The 18,532-nt window shown below is 49.3% G+C and overlaps 1 protein-coding gene across 7 annotated transcripts in view; it reads left to right on the top strand.

The window, feature by feature from the left end:
- Positions 1-18,532, top strand: part of SETD3 (SET domain containing 3, actin histidine methyltransferase) — a 59,917-nt gene that overhangs the window by 28,154 nt on the left and 13,231 nt on the right. The gene's annotated exons all lie outside the window — the stretch shown is intronic.

Genomic DNA, 18,532 nt, shown 5'->3' on the forward strand with positions numbered 1-18,532 from the left:
AACAGTCCCGGGAGGAGGAAAAACTTCGAGAAGCACTGTCCTCCACCCAGGTGGAAAGCCGTTCTTTAAGAGACGGTGAGGATCGGGAAGTGATGAGAACATCTCCCCGTGTTGTCGGTCATGTGGAGGAGGGTGATAGTTTTCTCACGTTAAAGTCTAATTTACAAGGGGGGCTAAGGTTGAGGGTGGGAGGTGGGGATGGCTGGGGTGGGAGGGGGTGGTGGGAGGAAAATGGAGGCACTTGAACAACGATTAAAAAAGAGAAAAAGTCTAATTTCATAGAAGAATTTGTGGCTGAAGAGGAGATGGAAGGGGGAAGGTGCCGCCTCATCTGGCCTGGGTCTGGGAATGGTAAGAGCTCTGCTGTTGAAACTGACCTGGCCAAGGGTCCGTGGGTTCTGGGCCAGACGCTCGGCTCTTGCTTTCACTTCCTTAAACATACATGTTGCTGTTTCGGGGTACCACTAGTCCCCCTTTTCTGCATTTGTGTTACACAGTAGAAGGAGTGCTAGATTCAGGATGAGGACACCTGGGTTTCAGTTACAGCTCTGCTTCTAAATAACCTGAGGGACGGCAGGTCCCTCGGCCTCAGTTTCCCCATCCGGTGAAGGAGGAGCCAGTCCCTGCCGAGGGTTGGTGCTGGGCAGACTGGGTGAGAAGGGTGAGAGCACTTTGTGAAGCCTGAGTCCTCGCGTAAAGGTGGGGTACCTGCTGCATGGGCTCACCCACTGAAAAATTATGCTGTGTTAGTTATGTTTGTTCAGAGTCACACTTGGACTGGTTAAGCGAATGGGTTTGGAAACTCCCCCACGTCTAGCCGGGTGAGCCGGGGCAGTTTTTCTAGGATTGTGTTTTACCTGGAAAACAGGGTAATGATAGCAGCCATCTTACAGGGTTACCGTGAGGTTTGAATCCAGCAGTACCTGCCTAGGACGTTTCATGTGCCTGGCACATAGCAGACGCTCAGTAAATGTGAATCATCTGTATTGTTACTGTCAGCGCAGTTGAGTAACAGTGAGATTCAGGTACTGCCCCCCCACCCGAGTCAGATCGCCTTCCGCACGCACCAACCACTGCTCTGAAAACAGGTGCGGTCAGTCATGAACCAGGGAGCTTGGGTCCTCGGCACCATGTTGTGAAATGGGGTCATGGGTCACAGAGGGTCCGCCTGCGTCTTCCCTGCTTGGCGGAGCCAGAAGTGGAGCTGTTCGTTCCTAAGTCGCCTGCTGAACTTCACTCCCTTCTTCAGTGGGGCCACTTTGAGCCACTGGAGGGCTGAGCACAAACGTCCTCCCTACTGGTCCCCACAGCTCCGGGCCTGGTGTTCTGGGCACCTGGTGGACGTCTGGGGAGCAAGTTGTCGCCACTTGCACGTCGGGCCCCAAACCGGGCTGGAGGTCCGGGAGAAAGGGGTGTGTCTGGGAACCTCGGCCCTGTCAGAGGCCTTCGGGCGTTTTTTTTTTTTTTTAAGTGAAATTATTGTTTAAGTTATAACCCATACAGTACAGAATATTAGAAATTACACAGTAGCTTAAAGAGGACAAGGGAAGTTTTATTTACACTATTTGGCAGGGGTTCAGTGGCTTAGAAAGGTGAGGCCAGAACCCTCGTGTGAAATTCAGCTTCTCCCAGACTGCATTTTGCCATCGTTCGTGCATGGGTGCATCTGTGCCGTGAGGGGCGGGAGGGGTTTAATTGGATAGCAAGGGTCTTCACTGTTCTCCTGCTTGGTGGCAGTAAACCCGTTCCGGGCTCAACTCAGGTGAGAATGAGTCAGCCTGGGGAACATGTTAAAAGTGGTGTTTCTGGGCTCCACACTCGGGGTCCATAGGCCCGGACTGAAGGCCTGGGACCAGCACCCCCCAGGGTAAGCGCCCTGCGCTGCGGGGTGTGGGGAGGGCAGCGCGGGGTATTGGAGCCGGTCTGGAGGAGCTGCGGTTTCTGTTCTGCTTCACAATTGTCTGTTTCAAAGAAGAGAAACAGGCGTATGAAGCTGATGAGACCGAAATAAATCCAGAAGCGTGTAAGGCAGGCTGTATGGGGGCCTGCAGATTGCCTGCTTTTCCTAAGTGACTTTGGGAATTGAAGTGACTCACATGGTGTCATTTGGTGCTGCTGAGACTTCCAGTGCAGGAGGGACTGCCACCATGTCGGTCTAGCCAGCGTTTTTGCTCAGAGTGTGGAGCATGTTTCATGGGCCTTTGGGTCTCTGAAAACTGTGAACTTGGGTCTGAGATACACTATTAGTTCTTAGGTGACCGAGTGAGCCCTGAGCATCAGCGGGGGACAGAGAGACAAGAAGTGGTCTCACGTCATTAATGACAGTCGTGAAACAGACTCACTCTCAGCAAAGTCTCCTGCCCCTGACTTGTAGAGAATTGGGGTGTTCTGTCTACTCTAGTTCCCTTGGCTGTTTTCCGTCCTTCTCAGTTTCCCCCCGCCTTCACCCATCCCGTGTTCTTCGCTTTCCTCGTGCAGACCAGCCCTTTAACCTGGGCCCGTGGCGCGGCACCGATTCCCGCTCCCACGCGCCATTTCCTTTTTTCCTGCCAGTGTGTTCACTGCCTCTTTTCCGAGAGGAAGAAGGGCACGGACGCTTGCTGAGCGCCTGGGTCTGGAGCGAAGGTGCCGGGGCTGGAGAGCGGGCACAGCCAGCCCACCACCAGACCTCCCAGTACCCTTTCTCCACCCACCGCCTCCTCCCCGGACAGGCTTCCCCAGACAAGCCCGCCCTCATCTGGCCCTGCTGTTTTTGGTGCCCTCTGCACGGGGCACTTCCTGCCTTTCCGCCCAGGTGTGGAGTGCCCACTCTCACACTCCTTCCTCTGTGAGTCTCTACCATCTCTCTCCCCCCAACAGTGTCTGTTGCGCTTCTCTGTAAGAGGAATGCATGCCATTCATTCTGTCTGTTGTGACACGTCACGCTTTGCCCACTGGACTCCCTGCGGCCACCTGCTTAGCTGCTCGTGGGCAGGAGGCCCATCTGACTCCTGTTGCCCTGAGGCACCTAGCCCAGAGCGGACACTCGGTGGTTGGTGTCCAGTGAAAGGGTGGGGAGGGGTGGCAAGGCTCCGCCCGGACGCACTGCAGGTGCTGAAGCGGGTGGAACTGTAAGCTTTTATTACTGTCTAGGAAATAATAGCCCCTCTGGTAATTTTTCTGAGATTGATCGAAACCTTTTTAAAAGTTTCCTATTTTCTGCAGGTATACTTCACCTTGTGGTTTGCAGAGTACCCTGGAAATATTACACTTGTTGCATTATGTCCTGTTTCTATAGGGACGTGCACTTTAAGCTTGGGCCGGAGACCAGGAGACGTGATTATTTTAGCCATTCCTCGGCGAGTGCCTTACTCCCACTAAAAGTCCGTGGGCCTTTTCTAGTCTTAATTTCTGTGTCTGTCCAAAGGAGTGTTCTCCTGGTCAGCACATGTGCCCATGCAGTGACTGAGTAATTTCAAGTACTTAGCTTTAGTTTTCAAACCAAAAGGTTGATTTGCAAAATGACCACGACTGTGGAAGGTAGCATGATGGAGGAGTGTGGCTGGGAGAGGGCCCAGGAAGAACCAGCTGCTCCCCCAAGTCTGAACACCACTGGCTGTGGCCCCCAGGCCCGGTGGTAGGGGTGTTTGTGTGCAACGAGCGGTCTGTGAATGTGAAAAGCACGGGCGGCCTCTGCCCCCCTCGGCCAGCAGGGCTGTGCGTGGGCATGAGGACGCTGGCTTGGCCCTGCACCCGAGACCGGGACTGGGAGCCACCCGCCTGGCCTTGGAGCCGCCGCTCCTCTGCTTTGAATTTAAAGGTGCTTCCACCGCAGAGGTGCCCCCCCTTTTAATAAAGGGCTCATTTAAAAAAAATCTCCATTTTGGTCCGAGACCACTATAAGATGGGCAGTCTCTTGCTTTTCCTCCAAATAAGTTTGTGATTTATGGGGAAAACAGGAAGCAGGAACTGTCCTGTCTGTGTGCAACAGGTTCCCTGGGAGAGCCCTGGGCCCCCTACCAGGCCCTGCTCCTCTCCTGACCCCTCCGGCCACCTCTTCTCCCAGCGTGCGGGTGGCCCTGCGGCTGGGAACCTCCGCCCGCCAGATGGGAAGCCGCGGGAGTTCAGAAGCCAGTGCTGTCTGTCTGGGTGATTGTTTTCCATTTCCTGACACGGCATTTTCCTCAGGAGTGGACGCTCCATAAGTGTTTGTTGAGTGAGTGAGCGAGTGCACGATGATGCACAGAATAACCCGAGAGCAGTTTGATATGGTTTAAAGTCAAGTGCTAGGTAGTGTCCTGCAGACTGTGTGTGTTAGAAATCTGGAGGTCATGAAGTTTTGAAGGAATGGGGACCCTAAACTGTCTTAGGGTTTGATGACGTGAATCAGAGTAGGGGTTAAATTATTCTAATTTGGACAGCAATACCAAATGTTCATTGTGAAAATTGGGGTAACCGTTTTCCACATAAGGATTTTTTCAGGGATAAATAAGATTACTTCCAGATTTTGCAACTTTTTTTTTTAAAGAAATTAAAGAATGAACAGAAAGGAAACAATGGTCATTTTGCCGAGCACAGAGTCTTAATTGATGGAGCTAATGATCTAGAAAACCCTATGTTGGAAATGTCACTTCAGTCTGTGTGTCTGGAAGTACAGATGGGGAAACAGGTTTTTTTCTTTCTGCAGTAACTTCAGTGAGTGTTTAGGAAGAGCTCTCTGCTGCACCGCCTTCCTCAGCCTGCGGAGCTGGAGACTAAATCCAAGCCCTGCTTGTCTTGTGTTTCCTAGGAAAGAGCCAGCCCTCGCCCTTCGCTAGCCCGTGTCCTCCTCACCTTCCTCCTCACCTCCTCCACCTCCTCACCTTCCCTTCCTCCGCCTCTGCGCCGGCAGAGTGTCTGGACTCTGCCTGGCCAGTGAGGCGCGCCGTCCCTCCTCTTGACCCGCCTCGACTGCCGGCAACTGTCCCAGTCTCTCCAGGTCCTAGCTGCTCCCCCAGCCCTTCTTCCCTGAGAAAACAGCAGGTGACGGGAACATGTGTTCCTCCTTGTTGCCATTGTGGCGTTTCTTTGTGCCCTCCCTCCATTAGTCTCTCTGGGAAAGAACCCTGTCCGACAGCTCAGGGGGCCTGGCCACGCCGCCGGGTGCCTGTGACGTTGCTCTGTACCCTGTCTCTTCATTTCTGTTGTGTCTCAGACTTCCCTTCTGTCCTAGTTTTAACGTGTGGGTCGGCAGGACAACCCTGTGCCTTAGAGACAGCGTCCTGTCCACCTCTGTCTGCAACCATGGCTTCTGTGAGGAGCACTGCACACTCAGCCGGGACCCTCCCTGCGGGTGGCAAGCCTGGGTGGCTCTGGGGCCGCCCGCCAGTTGCAGGGGCTCTCTGCATCCTGTCTCTGTCCTCCCTGACGGCCAGGCACACCCTTCCAGCTCATTCTTCTGGGCTTATCTCACACCGTTGTTCCTGTCCCCCGAGGGTAAGTGTCCCCAAGTTTTGAGACAGCAGGTTAGGAGTCAGACCTAGTTTTCAAAGCCCAGTTCCCAAGTCTTTTCTCATCCGTGACTATCATCAAAAGTCATCTTATATCAAAGGGGACTTAAGGCAATATGTTAGATTTCTTGCTTTCTGTTCCCATTGAGCAGTTTGAAAATGCTCTGTTTTGTCAGTCGTGCTGAAAAGATAGGCACTGATTGAACCATTCCTTCGCCGGTAGTTTGTTTCCAGCTACTGAGCGCTCCAACGAGGTGGTGGTGTCGGAGTGTGACGTGGCGTTTCCTCGGATGGAAACGAGAGCGCAGCGAAGCGCGGCTTGTAACTATTGATCAGTAAAGCCTTCGGTTAGGAAGACACGCGGCGGAGCGTACTTTTTACGGAAAAGACGTGGTTGGGTTCTGACTCCGCGGCGCGGCCAGAGCCCCATGCACCCTGCACAGTTGGCCACGGCCTTCCCGTATGAGTGTGTCCCATTCACACGCGGTCTGTTGCAAGGCAGGCTGACTTTGACCACACTCACAGAGGGGTTCCTTGGGGTTTCTTCTTTGTTTTCCCTGAGAAATTTTAATACTTGTGGGAAAATAAGTATTGATGACATCTTATTGCCTGCTTTTATTTATTTGGGGGGTATAATAGTGCTTAAAAGAGTTTTGATACCTGTTCGGGATTCTTAGTGAGATAAGACACAGGATATTTTATCAACTGAAAATGAATATTAAGGAATTTTATTTAATGAAAAAAGCTCTCAGCTACTCTACTCAAAGACGAGGGCATTTTATTTAAAAATTTTTAATTATTTTTTATTGATTATGCTGTTATAGTTGTGCCCCTGGTTTTTCCCCCTTTGCCCCCTCCCACCCAGCAGCCCCCACTCCCTCAGGCCATGCCCCCACCATTGTTCGTGCCCATGGGTCATGTGTCTAAGATCTTTGGCTACTCCATTTCCTGTGCCTCACTTTACCTCCCTGTGGCTATTCTGTAACTGCCTATTTGTACTTCTTAATCCCCTCACCTCTTCACCCATTCCCCACACTCCCCTCCCATCTGGAAACCATCAAAACGCCCTTTAAATGCATGATTCTGTCTGTTCTTCTGGTTTGCTTAGTTTGTTTTTTTAGATTCCGTTGTTGACAGGTATGTATTTACTACCATTTTATTCATTGTTTTGATCTTTTTCTTTTACCTAAATAAGTCCATTTTACATTCCATATAATGATGGTTTGGTGATGATGAATTCCTTCCGTTTTTTTCTGTACTGGAAGCTCTTTATCTGCCCTTCCATTCTAAATGATAGCTTTGCTGGGTAGAGCAATCTTGTCTGTAGGTCCTTGATTTTTGTGACAGCATATTTCTTGTGAGTCCCTTTGAGCCTGCAAAGTTTCTTTTGAGAAATGGGCAGTCTTATGGGAATTTCCTATAGGTAACTAACTGCTTTTCTCTGGCTGCTTTTGAGATTCTCTGTCTTTAGCCTTTGGTGTTTTAATTCTGATGTGTCTTGGGTGGGGCTCTTTGCATCCATCTTGTTTGGGACTCTCTGTGCTTCCTGGGCTTGCACGTTTGTTTCCTTCACCAAATTAAGGAAGTTTTCTTTCATTATTTTTTTCAGATAGATTTCCAGTTTCTTGCTCTTTCTCTTCTCCTTCAGGCACCCCTATGATGTGAACGTTGGACCTCTTGAAGTTGTCCGGAAGCTGCTTACACTGTCCTCATTTTTTTGTACTCTTTTTACTTCGTGTTGTTCTGATTTGTTGTTTTTTGCTTCCTTATGTTCCAAATCATTGAATTGATTCTCGGCTTCATCCATTCTACTGTTGTTTCCCTACAAATTGTTCCTTATTCCAATTAGCGTGCCCTTCATTTCTGACTGGGCTGCTGAGGTCCTCACCGAGTTCCGTGAGCATCCTTAGAACCAGTGTGTGAACTCTGCATCTGGTAGATTGCTCATCTCCACGTCAGTTAGCTCTTTGTCTGGGGTTTTGTCTGCTCTTCCATTCGGGCTGTGTTGCTTCGGTCTCCTTGTGTTGGCTGCCTCCCTGTGTCTCTGTGTATGAGGTAGAGCTGCTGTGGTCTGTGTCGTTGTCGTGTGGCCCAGTGTGTGCTGTAGGGTCAGTGGCACGGCCTCCCGTGTCACCCCCGGGGCACTCGAGGTTAGGCATTTGCTTAGACTGGTGCTGTCCTGACTCACTGCAGTAATGTCAGCGGCCTCTGCACTTCTCTTCCCCCTCGATTGGAACATTGGATATTCTGCTCCATCCACAGTGGCCCAGGAGCATTGGGGATTTTCTCTTTGATGGGTGTCTTTTGAGTGCAGTGTAAGCACGAGAAGTAGGGAGAAGGGAGGACTGTGACAAGTCCTGAGGTGGAGAAGGGACCTGTGTACTCGCCACGGGCTGTGTCCTGAGACTCTGCCCACAGAAGGGCCTGCCGGGGCTGTGGCGACCCACTGAACCAGGAGCTGTGTTCTCAGCTCACCCACCTCCCTGTGACCTGCAGCGGAAGTGGTGCCCAGGGACCTTTACCCCAGTTGTAATCACCTTTGGGATTTCCTCTGGGCAGCTGGTGACAGAGTAGCACATTGTGATTGTGGATGTGTCTGTAAGTGCCTGGGACTTTGGGTGCCCAGAGGCTCACGCAGCTGCTGGCATCCTTCTGAACCATCAGGGCTGACTTATGAGGGCACTCGGCTTGTTGCTATCCAGACCCTGAGTCTGACACGTGGGGTCTCGGGTTCCGTGGCACACTGCAGCCACTTACACACTTACTCAGCTTCCTTCAGGCTTGAAGGCCCAGCATGCGAGGGCCAAGTTCTGTTTCCCAAACAACAGGACCACTGGGAGCGTTGGAAGGATCCGGAAAGATGTCGGAGCTTGGAGGTAATGCTGCTCTTATGGTTGAGAAAGCTGCGGGGCGTCTCCGGGGCTGTTCAGAGTTGTCATGAAAACTGTAGGAGCTGTGGCTGATAGAATACTGAGGGTGGCTGGGACACCAGTGCGACGTGATTCTGGTGAAGAAAAGACTGGGGAGACTGAATGTGACCCTGTGCTTTAAAACGTGCTGAAGGACCGGTGCACTCCTCTGCGTGTGCTGGTTCGGTGTGTTTTCTAGGAGTGGGGTTCTTCACGCCCCGAGTGAGCGGGGCTGGGCTGGAAGACCTCCAGCGACAGCCAGGCCCGTGGCCTTGTGACTGTGGACGGGGACCTCTAACTCGTTGTGGCGGCCCTTCACTGGTTTGGGAAGTAACAGATTGTCTTCGCTTTGCTGGTTGTGCCTGCCTCTAAGCTTTGTAATGTCTTTTCAAATACATTTAGGCTGAATTTTAAATGAGAGCAGCGTTTACCAACCATTTTTCTAGAATTTCACCAAGAAAAAAAAATGTGTTAGCCATATCACAATGTATGCTTTGTTTATAAAAGTAGGACAACTAATGATCTTTTGCTCTAAACTTCAGAAATCTGCCGCTGAGGTAGTTACCCCAGCCTCATCATTTATTAGCGGGGTAACCTTGGACATGCTCTTGACTTCTCTGCCCTTCAGTCTCATCATGCATGGGATGGGGCTAAGAACAGTGCCCGTTCATAGGAATCAAGTTCTCGACACTGAGTTCCTTGCACAGAGTGCTTAGCAGATGGTGATGTTACTGTTGCCTCCTTCCCTCCTTCCCTCTGTCTTTCTCTCTCTCACTGTCCCCTGGAGCTCAGAGCTCTCCTGGGCACCAGGCCCTGGCGGTCCCTTTCCCTGGACGAGGGTTTCTGTGTGCACTCCACCTGCTGGCCCCCTCCCAGTGGGGGCCACGCCGTTCTCTGCCACTGCCTGGTGACTCGGCTCACGCCAGCCTGAGTAATCTACCCAGCGTCCCACGTCTCAGTCCCAAGTCGCAGAAATCTAAACTGGCCGAAGTGAAAAATAAATACTGTGAAGCCAATCATAAATAAATCTTGCTTTTTTGATACAAATTCATTCCTCTAAAACAGGAACTGCCTTTACCATTCTGTCTACTTCTAGTTTCTTTGGTAGGTTTGCAGGCTGGCAAGAATGTGTCCCCTACAAATAAGCGTTGTCACCAGGTGGGATAGTCTGTTGTCTTTTTGGCAGACCAGAGGAGGGGTTTGCCTGTGACTTAGTCCTTAAGTTTCTCCCCAGGTTTAGATACTGGGGCTGGGGAGTGTCAAAGGCAAAGAAACAAAGGGTTTAAGAGCTTAAAAGAAGGTAGAGCTCCCTCGTCTGGCCCCCTTTTCGGGCAAGGAAGCAGAGGCACAGGGGCTGAGTAGCGTGGGATGGCCCGGGAAGTGGTGGGCTAGCCCCAGTGCAGGGCGTGGCGAGGGCGGGCGTGGCGAGGGCGGCCGTGGGACTGCTTGGCTCAGCAGACCGGGGGGCTTGGGCCGTTTTTGCTCCTCATCAGATTCTCACAGTAGAGTGGAGCTTTCCCAGATACATGTGTCGAAAGATAGGTTTGGGGGGGTAGAAAGAGAGAGAGGACAGGGAGAGAGGATTCTCTGACCCTTAGACGGTGGGAAGACACTCTGATCATAAGGGATGCAGAGCAGAGAAAAGGGCCCTGGAAGCTGTTTGTCGGGAGGCCTGTGGGAGGTGCCTCTGCCCAGGGCGCCCACGCGGGCAGAGCTCTCCGATGGGGATGTGGGAGCCAGGTTCCCTTGGGCGTGATCTGACTGCGGCGGTTATTACCTGGGTCTGCCTGTCATCGCCTCTGGAGTCATGCTGGTGGGGGAAGTTGTCGCTTTATTCTTTCCTGTCACTCGGGCGGCTGTGGATGCAGAGAGGAAACCCGCAGTCCACCAGGTGGCGGCTCTCCTCCACCGCGGGGAGCAGGCAGAAGTGTCGGCTTCCTGCTGGGGTGGAGGAAGAGGGTTTCTTTGAATGAGGAACTGTGAGGCCTAAGGAATTCCCTGGGGGTCAGAAAAGACGTGGTCCCTGCCTTGCTGAGCACACGTACTGGGGGAAGGGGACATTAGTGAAGTGTGTGGTGCGTGCCTCCCCACCCTCACCCCATGAGGAGGTAGCGAGCTGAGGGAAAGAGGGGCGCAGGGCTGGGGGGATATGGAGCAAGTGACTGATGGGGGCGGCTGGAGAAGGCGGCCCTGAGCGGGGGTCTGACCTGAGACTTCCTGCATCATCTTTGGTTCACGTCGCTTACCTGGCCGTGGCCAGGCAGAACCCCCAGAGGATGTCAACTTGGCTATTTCTGCGCCTGTCAGATGGCACCTCGTGGAGTGACTTCCACTTCAGAGACAGTCAGTAAATGAAATATTTGTTGGATGAAGGAATTTCTAGTCCTAACCTGTCTTCAGCTTTTTTTCTGAGACGGTAAATATTTGTTGCATGGATAATAATTGACAGTCAAAATGTTGATTGATTGTGACTCAGTCTGGCTTATAGCTGGGTGTCCGTCCCCAGGGTGTACAAATGGTAACCAGTCAGGTTTGGAAACTGCTTGTCTTTTTCAGTGTTTCAGCTCATTTCAATTTAATGTAGACTGGATGTAGGTTATAGGTTTCATTGTCTTCCAGTCAAAAACAATGTTTGGATCTTAAAGTAATTTTGTAAGTTTATTGAACCATGTTGGTATTTCTACACTAATCTCACTTTCTTAATTAAAAACATTTTATTATAAGGTAATACACAATTGTAGAGAAATTAAATATATATAGGTGAAAAGCAAACAATTCAAATTTAATGTGTATTGATGTGTTTATTGGATGGCATTGAGTGAATTCAGAGAACTTGATGGACTATTCCCTTGTGGGATGTAATCTGTGTTTAAGAATAAAAGTCTTAAAAATTGATTTTTAAAAAATTTTTTTTATTGATTATGCTGTTACAGTTCTGTTCCCCCCTTCATTCCCCTCCACCCTACCCCCCCATCCCCACCATTACCCCCCCTTTAGTTTATGACCATGTGTCTCAATTCCTTTAGATTCTATATTTCCCATGCTATTCTTGCCCCCCCCATCTATTTTCTATCTACTGTCTATGCTATTTATTTTCTGTACCTTCTCCCCCCTTCTCCTCCTCCCACTCCCCTGTTGCTAACCCTCCTTGAGATCTTCATTTCTATGTTTCCACTCCTGATCTAGCTGTCCTTTTAGTTTGCTTTTGTTTTAGGTGTGGTTGTTAATAACTGTGAGTTTGTTGCCCTTTCACTGTTCATGTTTCTTTAACTTCTTTTTCTTAGATAAGTCCCTTTAAGATTTCATATAATAAGGGCTTGGTGATGATGAACTCCTTGAATTTGATCTTATCTGAGAAGCACCTTATCTGTCCTTCCATTCTAAATGAAAGTTTTGCTGGATAGAGCAATCTTGGTTGTAGGTCTTTGGATTTCATGACTTGGAATACCTCTTTCCAGCCCCTTCTTGCCTGTAAGGTCTCTTTTGAGAAATCCGCTGACAGTCTGATGGGGACTCCTTTGTAGGTGACTGTCCCCTTAGCTCTTGCTGCTTCTAGGATTCTCTCCTTCATTTTAATTTTGGCTAATGTAATGATGATGTGCCTTGGTGTGTTCCTTCTTGGGTCCAACTTCTTTGGGACTCTCTGAGCTTCCTGGATTTCTTGGAAGTCTATTTCCTTTGCCAGATTGGGGAAATTCTCCTTTATTATTTGTTCAAATAAGTTTTCCACTGGTGGCTGTGCCTTTCCCCCTTCTGGTACCCCTATAATTCGGATGTTGGAGCGTTTAAAGATGTCCTGGAGGTTCTTAAGACTCTCCTCATTTCTTTGAATTCTTGCTTCTTGACTCTTTTCTGTTTGGCCATTATTTGCTTTCTTCTGGTCCACTCCATTGATTTGAGTCCCAGTTTCCTTTTCATTGCTGTTGGTGTCCTGTGCAATTCCATTCATTTCAATTAGTTTCGCCTTCATATATTTGTCTAATTTGTCGGTATAATCAACCAGTTCTGTGAGGATCCTGATGACCAGTGTTTTAGACTGTGCGTCTGAGAGTTTTGCTATTTCTTCATCGCTTAGATCTATGGGCTGTGGGGCTTTGAGATCTTGCGACATTTTTGGTCTGTTCTGGCCCTTTAAGTGTGAGAAGCGGTGCCTTGGACTCCCAGGTTGCTGGGTTGTGATGCTGTATGTGGGGGCGTGGTCAGAGCGGGGAAATGGCGACCCCCTCTGCTGTTTCTCACAGCTGGGTGAGGAGCAGCGCCTTAGGTGGTTCACCTGGGCCGGGCCACTCAGAGTAGCTGGGTTATGACGCTATATGTGGAGATGGGGTCAGAGCGGGGAAATGGCGGCGCCCTCCACTGCTGCTTGCCGCGGGGACCCTCCGGGCCCTGGTCCAACCGCCCACTCCTTCGCCTGTCCGCCCGTGCACAAATGCGCGACCACAGTCAACACGCAGCACCGCTGCCCCGCTGTCTCCCCCAAGGTCCCTCGCCTGGTGGCTCGCTCGGTTGCTCACTAGGTCCAACCCTGCGCCTGGATTCCGCGCGTCTGGATTCCGCGCCTGAGTCTAGCTGACCGAGACCTCCTGTGTAATCCCGCTTCACCAGCCGCTGGTTTCGCCCCTTACCGGTCAGGCTGAAGAATTTGTTGTTAATGGACTTCCGAAAAGTTCAATTTTCCGTGTTCTGGCTGTGTTTTCTGTTGCTAGTATTTAGTTGTCTCTAAACTTGGTTGTGTGAGAAGGCTCGGCACATCCACCTATGCCTCCATCTTGGCGGAAGTCCAAAAATTGATTTTTTTCCTCAAGCGCTAAATTCATGAACCATGCTCTGACTGATTTATGTTCACCGCAACTAAATTGTAGATCCAGTGTTTTCGATTTGTTATTAAGTTAAACTATGTTATGCCCGCTTTAGGAAGTGAAATACGGGCGGAAGGTGAAATACGGGCTGGTTGACCTAGAACCCTGCTGCCCCCCTCACATGCCGCTTCTAATGAGCCTGCCTTTGGGGGGCCCCTCAGGGTTTCAGGGTACATTTTCCTCTGGCCCCAGTATTTCTGCCTTTCCTCTGGTTTTTCTACCTGCCGTTGTTAGCTCTCCTTGTCAACACTCGGCTGTCTTCTTTTTGTTTTCCGACTCCCACCTGTCCTTGGCCAGCCTCTTTCCCGGGAAGCCCCCTTCCTGCTCACCCAGGGCCCTGCCGTGTGCGGAGACTCCAGGTCCATGCTGGGCTCCGGGAGGGCGCCAGCAGGTTTGTCTCGGTGTGTTTCTCCGATGCTGTTGAAAGCACTGAAGATCTCCTGGTTGTGGGAGGTGGGGTCCCAGTCCCCAGACTTCCGTACCCGCACCCGTCCCCAGAGGTCACTGCCGCGGACCTGGAACCGAGGTACCTCTGCCGCAGTGAGAGGTGGAGCCCTCACTTGGGTTAGGGGTGTCTGTCCACAGCTCGGCGACCTGACTGCTCTTTGTCACATGTGCTTGAGAAGCACAGCCGGACGCAGTCTCGGGCGTCTCTGCGTTGGAACATTGTCATCGCATGCGCAGACGGGGCACAATGGCATTTCGTCATTGCCGGTACTACAGAACCGCTACTAAGTCACTGAAGTGCTACGTATATGTTTGAAATTAACAGTTGATTACACATTATAGCAGGCTACGAATTCTTTAAAATGCAGTCTTTAGGAGTGATTTTTTGAACTGAGCCACTTTTCTTTTAGTATATTGAAAGGCCTCATGGAAGGTGATGGTTCTTTGTCTTCCGCGTGGTCTCCCTGTGAGCCGCAGTCAAGTCGAAAGTCGGCCTGGCACCGAGCGGGCCCCTGTGTCCTTGAGGCCGGCCAAGCATCCCAGCCCTTCTTTCCCCCCCGAGACGGCCAGTTCTTCCTTGAGGCCGAGTGGGTTTCTCTGAGAACTGTTCTAGGAAATTTCTCTTCATATACCTGAATGTGTTTGTCATTTAAAAAATGTTTTTTGTTAGGTGTTGGAAAAAACAACTTTAACTCAAACATGTTTTGCTCCTTCACAGAACTGTTAATGTTTCAGAGCTCTTTTACATACTAGATGCTTCTGAATTTGGAATTCACATAATAATGAATTCTGTTTATTTTGGTTTTCCACAAAGGTTTGTTGCCTGAGCTTAAAATAAGACTGCAGCTGACTCGTGGAACGCGCATTAACCGTTTGTTTAGTTCAAGTGCATGTCTGTGTCTCTCGTTGCTGATCAACCTGAAGAATTTGCATGCTGCAGAGCGGCCTCTTCTGTACTTTATTAAATATCTGTCAATTATAAATATCAAGGTTTTACATTAATGTCAAGACAGTACATCAAAAATTCATGGAATATGTGACTTTTTCCAAGGGTATTTAATACTTAATGCATTTGTGTCATTTTTCTTTCCAGAGATATTGACAGGTTTTATTAAGTGTTTGTTAGGGAGATTTCATTTTTATCAAGGGACTATAAAGAGAAGCTGCATGCTAAATCAATTTTTTAAAGCCAGAATATTGTTCATTTTTTTCATCTTCAAACTCTTGTAATCCATAGGCTTTATGTAAATTTCTTCTTGGTTTATTTTTGTTTCATGTGAATCACAGTTCAAGACAGAACTTTAATAAGGATCAAATATGCTGACTGTAGCGGTTTTTAATTTCCTTAAGCATAGCTACCAGACCCGTGCTATATGGTAAATTCTTCAAAATGTCATACTTACATATTTAGCAATATTACTTCTTTTTATTGAAGCCAAACAAATGATTTTAGATATTAATCTTTTCCAAACATAGTGATTATTTCGTACGAGGTACAGTGTTCCTGCACCTCGTCTGGAGCCCCTGCTGGTGAAGGGCATGGAGGGCCCTCCCCGGGCCGCCTGGCTTGGCACAGAAACCAAGGATCCCGTTTAGAAGCAGGCCCTTTAAGGGCTTCAGGCCTGATTATGTTCATTTCTCCCACTGCAAATATGTATTATACTCGAGAAAATGAAAATATCAATCACGTAAAAAATCCACACAAAGTCTGTGCCTGGTTTCTTGACCTTGACCGAAGGGGGCGGAAGGTGGGGAGGGTTCATGCGTTGGTGGACCCCATGACCTCTACCTCACTGCGGCCTCGCTGACCTGCCAGACCCTTCCTCCCGTCCCATGTGTGTCTGCAACGGTCCAGCCAGCACTCTGGGCACAGAGTGAGTTTCCTGGTTTAGTTTACATTTTTGTTTTCGAAGTGTGGGTTAGTAATGTCTCCTGCTGGAGAGTCTGTCGTGGTCAACAAAACCACGGCCGGACTCTGCTCTGAGGGTGCAGAACGCGTAGTCACCGTCCTGCAGAGGGCGTTAAACTCAGGCTTTCGCCTGAGAGCATTTCAGGGACTTGCAGGCCACTTCGGGTTAAGGTCACGGTTTTTACAAGACATTTTTAAATGTGGCCTCTAAACAAAGCAAAACTTATTCTGTCCGGAGCTTCAGCAAAGAGTGTGTAGAATAGACATTTTTCTTATTCTTGTTCATTTTTTCGGGATATGTGAAAATACTCCTTTTTAAAGCTAAATGTTTTTCAAAGGCAAAACATTTCCAATCTTTGAATGTTTCAAGATCTTTGCAAACCAGTTATATAATAATTCTAAGAGGTAGGGAAGGCATTTTTAGAAACCAGGTTTGCTGGAGGAAAGCTCAGGCAGAACCATTCTACACAAACCCCGCTTGGTTTGGAAGCAGTTGCTAGGGAGGCCTTGCCCGGGCGTGAGTGCCTCCTGTCTGTGCGGCCACCAGTAGGTGGCGATAGTGCCACAGCAGTGAGAGCCCCAGAGAAATAATGGAAAGGAGCTGCCTTGCTCCCAGCTGTCACCTCTGCTTCAGCCAAGCGGTGAAGAAGGAGCCTGTGGCGGTGGCCGGATGGCGTCTTATACCAGAAGTGCCGTGCGGTGGGCACCTTATTTTTTTAAGCAGATAAGAACAACTGTTTCTCACAGATCCTGCAGATATTATATGACTCTACAGCCAAAATAACCTTAATTTGAAGAAAGCATTTGCACATTTTCTTCAGTTTTCTTTACAACTTCATCGGGACTATGAGCATGAACTTGTATTTTTGGTAAGAAATGTATATAAATAGTAGGAAGGGGAACATTTTGGAGGGTGACTTCTTCATCTTTTAGTCCTGGAGGAGGTCACTGTCATGTGCATTGTTTCTGTATCGTCCAAAGCTATTTAAAGATCTTTGAGTGTTAGAAGATTTTTTCCAAATCGTTTTGATGTCCAAACATTCCAATTTTGAGAATTTTCCTCTTTTTTACTATTCAGTAACTCAAACTTTTTTGCGGGGAGGATAGATAAAATTTTTAATACTTATGGGATTTAGCAGTGGAATTTGCCAGCTTTCAAAACACTGTAGTGCACTCCACAGTTTAAATGAAATAAAATATCTGAAAGTAACAGAAGCAGCAGTGCTGCCCCACCTGCAGAGTTGGACAGGGGGCGGGATGGGCCGTGGAGCCTTGTGCAGCTTTGCTTCATTGTAAACAAAAGGACATTTCAGCCACAGCATTTCTGAGGGTCTTCTGTGGCCCTTTTTGTCATCAGCTTCGTGTTGGGCAGAGTGCGGTTCTCGCCTAACGCATCCGTGCTTCAGGAGGGCGCAGCCCACCGCCACTGTGGAGAGCCTCTCCGGGACTCTTGCCGCGCCCCGGCTGCCAGGCCTTCGGTTGCCGCAGAGAGGGGCGGGGCGGCACCCGGCTCCCCGATGGTTTACTGTGGTGTCATTTTTTAACCCCAGAGAGAGGCTTGCCTGGTGTTCCTGTAGCGGATAGAAAATGCCCAAGCTGACACGTTATGTGCTCACTTAAAAATATCTCCTTTAATTTCATTTTTATTATCACAACACTTAAAAGTTATGTGATTTTATTTTTGAATGTTGACTCTCCTTCCAAAGGGTTAAAACTGGGCTAAGGATTAGAGGGCCGAAGCGGCACCTGGGAGCTAACGCCCAATTGGCAGCCTTTTGTAATATATAATTTGCCTAAAATTGCGCGCTGAGCACAAGCTTTTGTTTTCTAATTGATTTACGGTTTGAGCCACTTTTACCTCATCCCCTACTGTCCTGCCTGCGGTGCCAGCGAGTACATTACAGTGAGCGATGATAAATTACTGTGCACTTGTGATGCTAATGCGTCAAGAGTAAAGCGCGTCCTGCGCGGGCTCCGTGCATTAACAGCGGCGCGGAGACGCAGCCACAGAGTCGCGCTGGTGTCTCGGAAATCGCCATTTGTCCGTTTGATCACTCACTGCAATCTGTCTATCAGGCCATAATTGAAACTGCAGATTAAAATGATACTGTTACAGCTTTTAATTCCTTAATTGAGACAAAGTTTTTAAGTGCTTGAAAGGTCTAAGGTGCCGGGGGCGGGGGGGGGGGGCCTTCGGGGGGAGACTTGTGAAGAGAGAACATGAAATATATAAAATTTTCTCATAAGTGTGAAGTTTTGAATATTTTTACCAAATGTTCTTTTGCCCAGAAAAATAAGTAATAGAATTAAAGTATGCCCGTCTTTATTCTGTAAAAAACCTGTTCGTTACATGGATTCTGTAATCTCCTAGAACTGTCTTTTCCTGGTTTCCTGCCCTGCAGCCCCACCTGCCCCGTGGATGATTCATGTGCACGGAACACGCCGCTTCCCATCCAGATGATTTAAGTCAGAGATAAATGGAAGAACTTTCCATTTATTAGAGTGCCTTTAATTGTCCCCTTTATTGCTGTGAGGAGGGATCGGAAACCTGGGCCGAAGGGATGTGCAGCAAGCACCTTGTAGCAGAAGACACAAAGGAAGGACGCCTGACTTGGGCTCCGGGTGTCTGTCCAGTGGGCGTGTCTACCTTTGGTGAAGTCAGTCCACCTTTAATTTCATTTCTGGGCCATGCCCGTGAGTTCTGGTATCGAAAGAGGAAGAAAGAGGAGGAAGCAGATTTATGGCGGCTGCTGGGCACAACAAATTAAGTTGACAGTGATGTATGAGAGCGTAATAGCACGATGGTCCCTCGGCAGCGCGGCTGGACGCCTCCTGCTTCATTTGGCGCTTGTTAGGATCTGTTAGGCAGCCCGGTAATGAAATTCTGCTGACTGATTTCTGTTTTCCCTTTTTCTCTTCTCACCCCTGCTTTCTAAAACT

The sequence above is a fragment of the Artibeus jamaicensis genome, unplaced genomic scaffold (genome assembly GCF_021234435.1).
Source record: "Artibeus jamaicensis isolate MK-2021 breed Jamaican fruit bat unplaced genomic scaffold, CSHL_Jam_final contig_444, whole genome shotgun sequence".
NCBI lineage: Eukaryota > Metazoa > Chordata > Mammalia > Chiroptera > Phyllostomidae > Artibeus > Artibeus jamaicensis.